This window comes from Chiloscyllium punctatum, chromosome 14 (genome assembly GCF_047496795.1).
Source record: "Chiloscyllium punctatum isolate Juve2018m chromosome 14, sChiPun1.3, whole genome shotgun sequence".
In the NCBI taxonomy this organism is placed as follows: Eukaryota; Metazoa; Chordata; class Chondrichthyes; order Orectolobiformes; family Hemiscylliidae; genus Chiloscyllium; species Chiloscyllium punctatum.
The window spans coordinates 106,552,966-106,567,703 of record NC_092752.1 but is presented as its reverse complement, the minus strand read 5'-3'; positions in this window follow the sequence as shown (position 1 = coordinate 106,567,703).

Genomic DNA, 14,738 nt, shown 5'->3' with positions numbered 1-14,738 from the left:
CCGTCCAACTTTGCACCCCGGCTGACCCTCACCACCATCCACACACCGCTCCCAGCCTGAACGTCATCGCCATCCACACACCGCCCCAGCCTGACCCTCACCACTGTCCACACACCGCACGAAGCCTGACCCTCACCATGGTACAACACCGTCCGCAGCCTGATCCCCACCACTGTCCAATGTCGTTCGATGTTAAAACCCCACAGCTGTACAACACCACCCACAGCCTGACCCTCACTGCCCCCAGCCTGACCCTCACAGCTGTCCACACACTGCCCCCAGCCTGGGCCTCACTGCCGTCCACACACCACTGCCAGCCTGACCCTCACTGCTTTCCAAAACTTCCCCCAGCCTGACCCTCACCGACGTCCGCACGGCACCAGCCTGACCCTCCCTGCCGTCCACACACTGCCCCCACCTTGACTCTCACTGCTGTCCACACACCACCACAAGCCTGACCCTCACCGCGGCACAACACCGTCCGCAGCCTGATACCATCACTGTCCAACGCCATTCCCTGTCAGACCCCCACCGCATACAACACCGCCTACAGCCTGACCCTCACTGCCCCCAGGCTGACCCTCTCAGCCGTCCATACATCGTCCACACACCACTCCCAGCCTGACCCTCACCACCGTCCACACACAGTCCCCAGTCTGACCCACTCCGCCATCCACACTCTGCCCCCAGCATGATGCTTACTGCCGTTGACACACTGCCTCCAGCCTGACCCTCTCTGCTGCCGACACACTGCTTACAGCCTGACTCTCACTGACCCCACTCACTGCCCCCAGCCTGACAATCACCGCAGTTCAACACCTCCCTCAGCCTGACCCTCACCACTGTCCACGCACCGTTCATAGCCTGATCCTCACCACCGTTCACACACCACACCCAGCCTGACACTCACTGCCGTTCACACACCACACCCAGCCTGACACTCACTGCCGTCCACACACCGCCCCCAGCCTGACCCTCACCACGGCCAAACATCATTCCCAGCCTTAAAGCTCACTACTGTCCAACACCGTTCCCTGTCAGGCCCCACCGCTGTCCAAGACCACCCCCAGCCTGACACTCACCGGCGTCCACACACCGATTCCAGTCAGATCCTCACCACCCCCAGCCTGACCCTCACACCCCCCAGCCTGACCCTAACTGCCGTCCAAAACTGCCCCCAGGCTGAAGCTGACCACCGTTCACACACCACTCTCACCCTGACCATCATCGCCCCAGCCTGACCCTCACCGCCGTCTACACACCTGCCCCAACCGGACCCTTACTACCGTCCACACACCACCCCAGCGTGACCCTCTCCACCATCCACACACCGCTTCCAGCCTGACCCTCACCGCCGCCCACACACTGCCCCGAGCCTGACCCTCAACATCTTCCAACTCCGCCCCCAGCCTGGTTTTCACCTCCATCCTACACCACCCCCAGCCTGAACCTCACTGCATTCAACGCGCCCCCAGACTGAGCCTCGCTGCCGTCCAACACCGCCCCCAGCCGTACCCCCACCACCGTCCACACACTGCCCCCAGCTTGACCATCACCGCCGTCCACATACCGACTCAACCTGACCCTCACCATGATCCAACACCATCCCCAGCCGGATTGCCCACCGCTTTTCAACTCTGTTCCCTGTCAGCCCCCACCACTGCCCAACACTGCCCAGAGCCTGACCCCCACCACACACAGCCTGACCCTCACTGCCATCCACTCACCGCCCTCAGCCTGACAATCACTGCAGTTCAACACCTCGCCCAGCCAGACCCTCACCGCTGTCCACACAACACCCCCAGATTGACCCTCACCGCGGTCCAATACCATGCCCAGCCTGATCGCCCACCACTGTCCAATTCCATTCCCTGTCTGGCCTCACCGCTGTCCAACCCCACCCCCAGCCTAACCCTCAACCGCCATCCACACACTGGTCCCAGTCTGAGCCGCACCACCCCCAGCCTGATCGCCCACCACTGTCCAACACCGCCCAGAGCCTGACCCTCACTTCTTTCAGCCTGACCGTCACTGCACCTAGCCTGACCCTCACCGTCATACACACACTGCCTCCAGCCTGACCCTCAATGCCGTCCACACACTGCCCCAAGCCTGACCCTCACCCTGGTCCAACTCCGCCTCCAGCCTGGCTTTCTTCTCTGTCCAACACCGCCCGGAGCCTGAATTTCACCTCCATTCAACACCTCCCATAGCATGATCCTCACCAATGTCCACACACTGCCCCTGGCCTCACCCTCACCTCCGTCCAAACACTGCCCCCAGCCTGACCCTCACGGCCGTCCACACACTGCCCCTGACCTCACCCTCACCTCCGTCCAAACACTGCCACCTGCCTGACCCTCACCACCATCCATCACCATCCCCAGCCTGACCCTCACTGCTGCCCACACACCGCCACCAACCTGACCCTTAGCACACCTCAAGCCTGACCCTCATCACCATTCAACACCGCCACCAGCATGACCCTCACTGTCGAACACACTGGCCCCAGCCTGACCCTTACCACCGACCACACACCACCCCCAGCCAGACCTTTACCGTCGAACACACCGCCCCCAGCATGGCCCTCACCGCCGTCGACACAACGCACCAAGCCTGACCATAACTACCGCCCACACACTGCCCCCAGCCTTACCCTCACCGCCATCCAACACCGCCATCAGGCTGATCTTCACCTCAGTCCACACGCCACCCCCGGGCTGACCCTCACCGCCGTCCACACACAGCCCCCACCCTGATCATCACTGCCCCCAGCCTGACATTCATCACCATACACACGCCGCCGCCAACCTGAACTTCATTGCCATCCACACACCGCCCCAGCCTGACCCTCACCACTGTTCACATACTGCTCCGAGTCTTACCCTCACCCTCGCCCAACTCCGCCCCAGACTTACCCTCACCTCCATCCAACAACACCCACAGCCTGACCCTCACCGTCTCCAGCCTGATCCCCACCACCATCCTCACCCTCACCGCTGTCCACGCACCTTCCCCAGCCTGATCGTCACTGCCGTCCAAACACCGTCCACAGCCTGTCCCTCACCACGGTCCAACACCATCCCCAGCCTGATCGCCAACGGCTGTCCAACTCCATTCCCTGTCAGGCCCCACTGCTGTCCAACACCGCCCAGAGTCTGACCCTCACTGCTATCCACACACTACCTCCAATGTGACCCTCACCGCCCCTAACCTGATCCTCATCACACTTAAACACCGCCCCCAGCCTGACCCTCACCGCTGTCCACACACCAGCCCCAGCCTGACCCTCACCATCCCCAGCCTGATCCTCATCACTGTTCAACACCATCCCCAGTCTGACCCTCACCGCCAACCACACACCACCCTCAGCCTGCCCGTCATCAGCATCCACACACCGCCCCCAGCTGACCCTCACCACCATACTACACTGGCCCCAGGCTGAACCTCACCACCATCCACACACCATCCCCATCCTGACCATCATCGCCCCAGCCTGACCGTCACCGCTGGCCACACACTACTCCCAACCTGTCCCTCACCACCGTCCTCACATCACTCCCAACCTACACTTCACCACTGTCCACACACCGTCCACAGCCTGAAGCTCACCGCCGTCCACACACCATCCCAAGCCTGACCTTCTCTGCCTCCAGCCTGACCCTCACCGCCGGCTACAAACTGCTCCCAGCCTGTCCCTCACCACCGTCCTCTCACCGCTCCCAGCCTGCACTTCACCACTTTCCACACACTGTCCCCAGCCTGAGCCTCACCGCCGTTCACACACGGCCCCAGCCTGACCCTCACTGCTGTCCACACACCGTCCCCATCCTGACCCTCACCGCCCCCAGCCTGACCCTCAACACAGTCCAACACCATCCCTAGCTTGATCGCCAACCGCTGTCCAACTCCATTCCCTGTCAGGCCCCACCGCTGTCCAACACCGCCCAGAGACTGACCCTCACTTTCGTCCACACACCGCCCTCAGCCTGACTCTCACCGCCGTCGACCCACCGCCCCAAACCTTACCATAACCACCGCACACACACTGCCCCCAGCCTTACCCTCACCACCATCCAACACCGCCACCAGGCTGACCCTCACCTCAGTCTACACGCCACCACAAGCCTGACCCTCACCGCCATCCACACACTGCCCCCACCCTGATCATCACTGCCCCAGCCTGACCCTCACCACCGTACACACATTACCCCATCCTGAACTTCACCGACGTATAACGCCCCCAGCCTGACCCTCATTGCCTTCCACACACCGCCCCCAGCCTGACCCTCACCGCTGTTCACACTCCACCCCGAGCCTGACCCTTACCCTCACACTCCACCCCTCCCACTCTGCCCCAGACTGAACCTCACCTCCATCCAACAATGCCTCCAGTCTGACCCGCAACGTCTCCAGCCTGATCCCCACCAACGTCCTCACCCTCACCGCTGTCCACACACCGTCCCCAGCGTGACCCTCGCTGCCGTCCACACACCGCCCCCAGTCTGAGCCTCACCATGGTCCAACACCATCCCCAGGCTGATCGTCCAACGCTGTTGACCTCCATTCCCTGTCAGGCCCCACCACTGTCCAACACCGCCCAGAGTCTGACCCTCACTGTCATCCACACACCACCACAAGCCCGAAACTCACCGCCCCCAACCTGACCCTCACCGCCGTCCACAGACTGGCCCCAGCCTGACCCTCACCATCCCCATCCTGATCCTCATCACCTTTCAACACTGCCCCAACCCTGACCCTCACCACTGACCATACACTGCCCCAAGGCTGACGCTCACTCCCGTCCTCACACTGCCCCCAGCCTGACCCTCACTGCCGTACATCACCCCCCCAGGCTGACCCTCACCGCAGTCCACACACCGCCCCCAGGCTGAAACTCAACACCATCCACACACCACCCCACCCTGACCATCACCGCCCCCATCCTGACCCTCACCGCAGGCCACACACCGCTCCTAGCCTGTCCCTCACCACCATCCTCACACCGCTGCCAGCCTCCACTTCACCACTGTCCACACACCATCCCCAGTCTGGACCTCACTGCCGTCCACACACTGCCCCAAGCCTGACCATAACCACCACCCAGACACTGCCCCAGCCTTACCCTCACCGCCATCCAACACCGCCACCAGGCTGACCCTCACGTCAGTCCACACACCACCCCCAGGTTGACCCTCACCTCCGTCCACACACTGCCCCCACCCTGGTCATCACTGCCCCCAGCCTGACCCTCACCTCTGTACACACACCGCCCCCAGCCTGAACTTCAGCGACGTACACTGCCCCCAGTCTGACCCTCATTGCCGTCCACACACCACCCCCAGCCTGGCCCTCACCGCTGTTCACACACCACCCCAAGCCTGACCCTCACCCTCGTCCAACTCCGCCCCTAGACTGACACTCACCTTCATCCAACAACACCCACAGCCTGACCCTCACCGTCTCCAACCTGATCCCCACCACCATCCTCAGACCGCCCCCAGCATGATCCCCACCACTGTCCAACTCCATTCTCTGACATGTCCCACTGCTGTCCAACACCGCCCAGAGCCTGACCCTCACCGCATCCAGCCTGACCCTTACTGACCTACGCACAAACTCCCAGCCTGACTCTCACCACCGTCCAACACTGAACCCAGCCTGACCCTCACTTCCATCCACACACTGCCCCCAGCCTGACCCTCACCACTGTCCAACACCGCTCCCTGCCTGAACCTCACTGCTGCCACACTGCCCCCAGCCTGACCCTCACTGCCGCCCACACTCCAACCCCAGCCTGACCCTCACCGCCGTCCACACACAGCCCCAGCCTGACCCTCACCGCCGTCCAAACACAGCCCGAGCCTGACCCTCACTCCCGTCCATACGCTGCCCCCAGCCTGACCCTCATCACCGTCCCCACACCGCCCCCAGCCTGACTAACACCACCACTTGCCTGACCCTCACCACTTCCAGCCAGACCCTCACCACTATTTTACACGGCCCCCAGCCTGACCCTCATCACCGTTCAACACCACCCCCAGCCTGACCCTCACTGCCCCCAGCCTGACCCTCACCGCCATCCAAAACCTCCCACTGCCTGACCCACTACCCCCAACCTGACCATCACCAACGTTCAACACTAACCCCAGCCTGATCCTCACTGCCAACCATACACCACCCCCAGTCTAACCCTCACGCTGTCCATACACCATCCCCAGCCTGATCCCCACCGCCGTCTACACACCGCCCCCAGCCTGAACCTCACTGCCATCCACACACACCATAGCTTAAAACCCTTTCCCCAAACGCGTCCAACCCCCACACTGCCCCCTTCTCTTTCAACGATGCCCTCTCCCCAACTCAGTACAACACGACCCCCTCTCCCAACACAGTCCAACACGGCCATCTCCCACAACCTCGTCCAACAGTGCCCCTCCCCCAGGTTATTCCGACACCGCCCCCTCCCCAACTACGTCAAACACCGTCCCCTTTCCCAACCGGGTCCAACACTGTCCCCTCCCAATCCTCGTCCAACACCGCCTGCTCCCCGAACCCCGTCCAACACCGCCTCCACCCCAACCCTATCCAACACTGCCCCCTCCCCAACACTATCCAACACCGTTCCCCTCCCCAACCATGTCTCACACCACCCCCTCCCCAATCATGTTCAACAGTGCCCCCTCCCCAACCCCGTTCAGCACCGCCCCCTCCCGCAACCCCGTCCACAATGCCACCTCCCCAACCCTGTCCAATACCGCCCCTCCCCCACCCCATCCAACACCTTCCCCTTCCCAACCTCATCCAGCGCCAACCCCATTCATCACCACCCCGTTCAGAAACCACGTTCAACACCGCCCCCTCCCCAAACCTATCCACCACCGCTCCCCTCCCCCAACCCCGTCCAAAAACGACCCCCTCCCCAAACACATCCAACACCGCCCTCCCCCTCGCCATCCAACACTGCCTCTGCTATCCAACCCCTTCCATCACCGCTATCTCCCCCAAAGCAGTACAACACCGCCCCCTCTCCAATCCCGTCCAACACCGACCCCCTCCTTCTCCCATCCAACACTGCCCCCTCCATCCAACCCCGTCCAACACCGCCCCCTCCCCAACACAGTACAACACCCCCGTCTCCCCAACCCTGTCCAACACCGCCCCCTCCCCAGCCCCGTCCAACACAGCCCCCTCCTCCCAACCCCGTCCACCAAAGCCCATCTCCCTCAACACCGTCCAACACATCCCCATCCCCAACCCCGTCCAACGCTGCCCCTCTCTCCCCAACCCCCTCCTACACAGCCACCTCCCCCAATCCTGTCCAACTCAGCCCCCTCCCCCAATCCCGTCCAACACTGCTCCTCTCCTCCAACCCCGTCCAACACAGCCCCCTCCCCAATTCCGTCCAACACCGCCCCCTCCCCAGCCCCATCCAACACAGCCCCCTCCCCAACCACGTCCAACACTGCCCCTCTACCCCCAACCCCCTCCTACACAGCCCACTTCCCCAACCCCGTCGAATACCGCCCCTCCTCAACCCAGTCGAACACCGCCCCCTCCCCAATCCCGTCCATCACTGCACCCTCCCTGTCCACCGACGCCCACTCCCTGCGACCCCGTCCAACACCACCCCCTCACTCCAACGCCGTCCATCACTGATCCCTCCACACCAAACCCGTCAAACACCGCTCCCTCCCCCAACCCCATCCAATACTGCACCCTCCCCCAACACAGTCTAACACCGCCCCTTCCCCCAAAATAGTCCAAAACCCCCCTCCCCAACACAGTCCAACACTGCCCACTCCCCAACCCTGTCCAACACGGCCCACTCCCCACAACCACGCCCAACACTACCCCCTCCACAATCCCGTCCAACACTGCCCACTCCCCCTCCCCGTCCAACAATGCCCCTATCCCCAACCGCGTCCAACAATGACACCTCCCCAACCCCGTCCAACACCGCCCACGCCCCCAACCCCGTCCAACACCGCCCTCGCGCCAACCCAGGTCCAACACTGCCCCCTACCAGCAACCCTGTCCAACACCGCCCTCTCCCCAACACAGTCCAACACTGACCCCTCCCACAACAGAGTTCAACACCACAGAATCCCCCAACACCATCCCCCTCCCCAAACCCATCCAACACTACCCACTCCGCAACCCAGTCCAACACCGCACCACTCCCCAACACCGGCCAACACCACCCCCTCCCGTCCAACATTGCACCCTCCGACTAACCCCGTCCAACACCGCCCCCTCCCCAACCCCGTCCAACACCGCACCCTCCCCAAACCCAGCCAACACTGCCCCCTCCCCAACCCCATCCAACACCGCCCCCGTCCCCCAACACCGTAAAACACGGCCCTTTCCCCCAACCTGGTCCAACACGACCCTCTTCTCCCAACCCCTTCCAACATGGCCATCTCCCCCAACTCCATCGAACACCGCTCCCTACCCGCAACCCCGTACAACACCTCCCATTCCCCAACACAGTTCAACACCGCCTCCTCCCACAACACAGTTCAACAATACCCACTCCCCCAACACCGCCCCCCTCCCCAAACCCGTCCAACACCGCTCCCTCCCAGTCCAACACCGCACCATCCCCCAAACCCGTCCAACACCGCACCCTCACACCAACCCCGTCCAACACTGTCCCCTCCCCAACCCCGTCCAACACCGCCCCCTCCCCCAACCACGTCCAACACTACACCCTCCCCAACCCAGTCCAACACCGCACCCACACATCAACCCCGTCCAACACCACCCCTCCCCAACACCTTCCAACAACGTCCCCTCCCCCAACACCATCCAACACTGCCCCTAACCCAATGCCATCCAAAACTGCCCCACTCACCCAACTCCATCCAACACCGCCCCCTCCCCAACCCCGTCCAATACTGCCCCTTCCCCAACCCCATCAAACACCGCACTCTCCCCAACCCCATCCAACACCACCCCCTCCCCAACCGCAACCAACACAGCACCTGCTTCAACCCTGTCAAACACTGACCCCTCCCACAACACATTCCAACACCGCTCCCTTCCCCTCCCCTGTCTACCCCACCCCATCCCACAACACATTCCAACACTGCCCCTTCCCCAACCACGCGCAACTCTGCACCCTCCACCACTCCGTCCAATACAGTGCCATCACGGAACCCCGTACAACACCGTGCCCTCACCCAAACCTGTCCAACACCGCCACCTTACACATCCCCATCAAATACCACCCTCTCCTCCAATCGCGGCCAACACCGCACCTTCCCCAATCCCATGCAACACCGCCCCTCCACTACACCATCCTACACCACCCACACACAACTCCGTCCAACAGTGCCCCTCCCCAACCCCGTCCAAGTCTTCACCCTCCTCCAACCCAATCCAAAAGCGTCCCCTCCCCTGAGCCCGTCATACACCGCCCCCTCCCCAACCCCATCCACCACCGACCCCTCCCCAACACCATCCAACACCGCCCCCTCAACAACCACATCCAACACCGCCCCTCCCCAACCCCGTCCAACACCGCCGCTCCCCAAACCTGTCCAACATCACCCCTCCCCAAACTCGTCCAACACCGCCCCCTCCCGCAGTCCTGTGCAGCACCGTCCCATCCCCAACCCCATCCAACACCGCCCCCTCCCCTACCCTGTCCAACAACGACCCCGTTCCCCAACCGTGTCCAACACTGCACCCTCCTTCCAAGCCCGTCCAACATTGCCCCCTACCCAACCCTGTCCAACACCGCCTCTCCCCCAAACCCGTCCAGCATCACCCCTCCCGTAAACCCGTCCAACACCGCCCCCCTCAAACCCGTTCAACACTGCCCCCTCCCCAACCCCATCCAACAACGAATATTCACCCCAACCCCTTCTAACACTGACTCCTCCCCAAATTCATCCAACACCGCCACCTCCCCCTCCCCGTCCAAAGACGCCCACTCCCCGCAAACCCGTCCAACACCGCCCTCTCCCCAATCAAGCCCGACACTGTATCCTCTCTAACCCCATCTAACGCTGCCCCCCTCCCCAATGCAGTCCAACACCGCCCCCTACAACAACCCTGTCCAACAACGCCCCCTCCACAACAGTCCAACACCGCCCCATCCCCAACCCCGTCCAATTATGCCCCCTCCCCAACACAGTCCAACACCGTCCCCTCCATAACACAGTCCAACACCGCCCCATTCTCCAACCCAGTCCAACACCGCCCCATCCCAACCCTGTCCAACAGCGCCCCCTCACCCAACCCCGTCCAACACCGCCCCCTCCCCAAGACAGCCCAACACCGCCCCCTCCCCAACCCGTCCAACACCGCCCCCTCACCTAACCCAGTCCAACACCGCCCCCCTCCCTCAGCACAGTCCAACACCACCCCTCCACCAAACCCGTCCAACACGACCTCCACCATACCCGTCCAACACGGCCCACTCCCCAATCCTGTCCAACACCGCCCCCTCCACACAATCCCATCCAACACTGCCCTCTCCCCAATCCCGTCAATCACCATCCCATCACCACAACCCCATCCAACACCGCCCCCTCCCCCAACACAGTCCAATACTGCCCCTCCCCAATGCATTCCAAAACTGCCCCACTCACCCAACTCCGTCCAAGACTGCACCCTCCCCAACCCCATCCAACACTGCCCCATCCCCAACCCCATCCAACACCACACCCTCCCCAACCCCATCCAACACCGCAACCTGTCCAACACCGCACCATCCCCAACCCCATCCACGCCAACCCCTTCCAACACCAGACCCTCCCCAACCCCGCCACCAACATGCACCCTCACCCCAGCCCCGTCCAACACTGCCCCGTCCCCAAACCGTCCAACACCGCCCCATCCACCTCCCCATTCAAAGACGCCCCCTCCCCGCAACCCCATCCAACACCGCCCTCTCCCCAACCCAGTCCAACACTGAAGCCTCTCTAACTCCATCTAACACCGCCCCCCTCCCCAGCACAGTCCAACACCGCACCCTCTCGAAGTCCATCCAACACCGCCCCTCCCCAGTTCAGTCCAACACCGCACCCTTACACAACTACATCCAACAGTGCCCCCTCCCCAACCCCGTCCAAGACTTCACCCTCCCCCAACCCCGTACAATGCAATCTCCTCCCCTGAGCCCATCCAATACCGCCCCTCCCCAACTCTGTCCACCACCACCCTCTCCCCAACCCCATCGAACACAACCCTCTCCCGCAACCCCGTGCAGCACCATCCCATCCCCAACCCTGCCCAACACCGCCCCCTCCCCAACCCCGTCCAACAACGACCCCGCTCCCCAACCCCGTCCAACACTGCATCTTCACCTCAACCCCGTCCAACACTAACCCCTCCTCAACCTCGTCCAACACTGCCCCATCCACCTCCCCCTTCAAAGACGCCCCCTCCCCGCAACCCCGTCCAACACCGCCCTTTCCCCAAACCTGTCCGACACCGAACCCTCTCTAATCCCATCTAACACCGCCCCCCTCCCCAGCATAAACACCACACCCTCTCCAACCCCATGCAATACCGCCCCCAACCCAACACAGTCCAACACCGCACCGTCTCCCACCCCACCTCACACCGACCCCCCTCCAATGCAGTCCAACACCGCCCCCTCCCCAACAAATTCCAACACCGCACCCTACCCAACCCCATCCAACACTGCCCCCTCCCCCAATCCTGTCCAACTCAGTCCCCTCCCCAATCCCGTCCAACACTGCCCCTCTCCTCCAACCCCGTCCAACACTGCCCCCTCCCCAACACAGTACAACACAGCCCCCTCCCCAACCCCGTCCAACACCGCCCCCTCCCCAACCCCTGTCAAACACCGCCGCCTCCCCAACCCCATCCACACCGCCCCCCCCACACATTGCACCGTTCACCACTCCATCCAACATGGCGCCCTCATGCAACCCTGTCCAGCACTGCATCCTCTCCCAAACCTGTCCAACACCGCCGCCTCACGCAAACCTGTCCAAAACCACGCCCTCCCCAATCCCGTCCAACACCGCCCATCACCTACATAGTCCAACACCGCCCCCTCACACAACTCCGTCCAACAGAGCCCCCCCAACCCCGTCCAAGACTTCACCCTCCCCCAACCCCATCCAACGCCATCTCCTCCCCTGAGCCAATCCAATACCGCCCCTCCCCAACTCTGTCTACCCCCACCCTCTCCCCAACCCCATCTAACACAACGCCCTCCCACAACCCCGTGCAGCACCGTCCCATCCCCAACCCTCCCCAACACTGCCCCCTCCACAACCCCGTCCAACAACGACCCCGCTCCCCAACCACGTCCAACATTGCACGATCCTCCCAAGACTGTCCAACGTTGTCCCCTCCCCAACTCCGTCCAAGACCGCCCCTCCCCCAAACACGTCCAACACCACCACTCCCCAAACCCGTCCAACACCGCCCCTCCCCCAACACTGTCTAACACCTTCCCCTCACCAAGACAGTACAAAACCTCCCCCTCAATCAACCCCTTTCAGCACCACCCGCTCCCCAACCCCATCCAACGCCGCCTGCTCCACCAACCCCGTCCAACACCGCCACCTCCCCAACCCTGTCCAAAACTACTCCCTCCCCAATGCCTCCAAAATTCCGCCCCCTCCCCACAACCCCGTCCAAAACCGCACCCTCGCCCCAACCTCGTCCAACACCGCCCCATCCCCAACCCCATCCAAGACCGCACCCTCCCCAACCCTGTCCAACACCGCACCCTCCCCAACCCTGTCCAACTCCGCACCGTCCCCAACCGAAGCCACACCGCACCCTCCCACGACACATTCCAACACCGGTCCCTCCCCAACCCCTTTCAACTCCAGACCCTCCCCAACCCCGTCCAAAACTGCACCCTCACCCCAACCCCGTCGAATACTGACCCCTCCCCAACCTCATCCAACACCGCCCCCCTCAAACCCGTTCAACACTGCCCCCTCCCCAACCCCATCCAACAACGAATATTCACCCCAACCCCTTCTAACACTGACTCCTCCCCAACCTCATCCAACACCGCCCCATCCACCTCCCCGTTCAAAGACGCCCCCTCCCCACAACCCTGTCCAACACCGCCCTCTCTCCCAACCCAGTCCGACACCGAACCCTCTCGAACCCCATCTCATACCGCCCCCCCTCCCCACAACAAACAATGCACCTTCTCCAACCCCATCCAACACCGCCCCTTCCCCAACACTGTCCAACACCACACCCTCTCCAACCCCATCTCACACCGCCCCCCTACAACGCAGTCCAACACCGCCCCCTCCCAACACAGTCCAACACCGCCCCCTCCCCAACCCCATCCACATCGCCCCCTCCCTAACCCCGTGCAACACTGCACCGTCCACCACTCCATCCAACATGGCGCCCTCACGCAACACTTTCCAATACTGCATCCTCCCCCAAACCTGTCCAACACCGCCGCCTCACACAACCCCGTCAAACCCTACACCTGCCTCCAATCCCGTCCAACACAATGCCCTCCCCAATCCCGTCCAACACCGCCCCTCACCTACACAGTCCAACACTGCCCCCTCACAAAACTCCGTCCAACAGTGACCCTCCCCAACCAGTCCAAGATTTCACCCTCCCCCAACCCCATCCAACGCCATCTCCTTCCCTGAGCCCATCCAATACCGCCCCCTCCCCAACTCTGTCCACCACCACCCTCTCCCCAACCCCATCTAACACAATGCCCTTCCGCAACCCCGTGCAGCACCGTCCCATCCCCATCCCCGCCCAACACCGTCTTCTCCACAACCCCGTCCAACAACGACCCCGCTCCCCAACCACTTCCAACACTGCACCCTCCTCGCAAGCCCGTCCAACGTTGCCCCCTCCCCCAAACCCCTCCAACACCGCCCCTCCCCAACACTGTCTAACACCATCCCCTCACCAAGACAGTCCAAAACCGCTCCCTCCCTCAACCCCATTCAGCACCACCCCCTCCCCAACACCATCCAACACCGCCTGCTCCACCAACCCCGTCCAACACCGCCACCTCCCCAACCCAATCCAACTCAGCCACCTCCCCAACCCTGTCCAAAACCACTCCCTCCCCAATGCCTTCCAACACTGCCGCGTCCCCACAACCCCGTCCAAAGCCGCACCCTCCCTGCAACCACGTCCTACACCACCCCTTCCCCAACCCAGTCCGACACACCACCCTCTCTAACCCCATCTAACACCGCTCCCCTCCCCAACACAGTCCAACACCGCCCCATCTCCCAACCCTGTCCAACACTGCCCCCTCACCCAACCCCGTTCAACACCACTCCCTCCCCAACATAGCCCAAAACCGCCCCCACCCAAACCCCGTTCAACACCACGCCCTCCCGCCACCCCGTCCAACACTAGGCCCTCCCTCAGCACAGTCCAACACCACCCCTCTCCCAAACCCTTCCAACACACCCCTCCACCAAACCCGTCCAACACCGCCCCCGCCCCAACACTGTCCAATATCGCCTCCTCACCATCACAGTCTTACACCACACCCTCCCAAAATCGCGTCCAACACTGCACCCTCCCCAACCCCGTCCAACATCGCCCCCTCCCTGCAACACAGTCCAACACTGCCCCTCTACCTAACCTTGTCCAACACCGCCTCCTTCCCCAACCCCGTCCAACGCGGCCCCCTCCCCAAACCCATTGTGCGAGATAAGTGGCAATCCAGCCCCATCTACGGCACTTTTTATTTCCCTTCCCAGGAACAAAGACACGGAGGAGTCTGTCCAAAA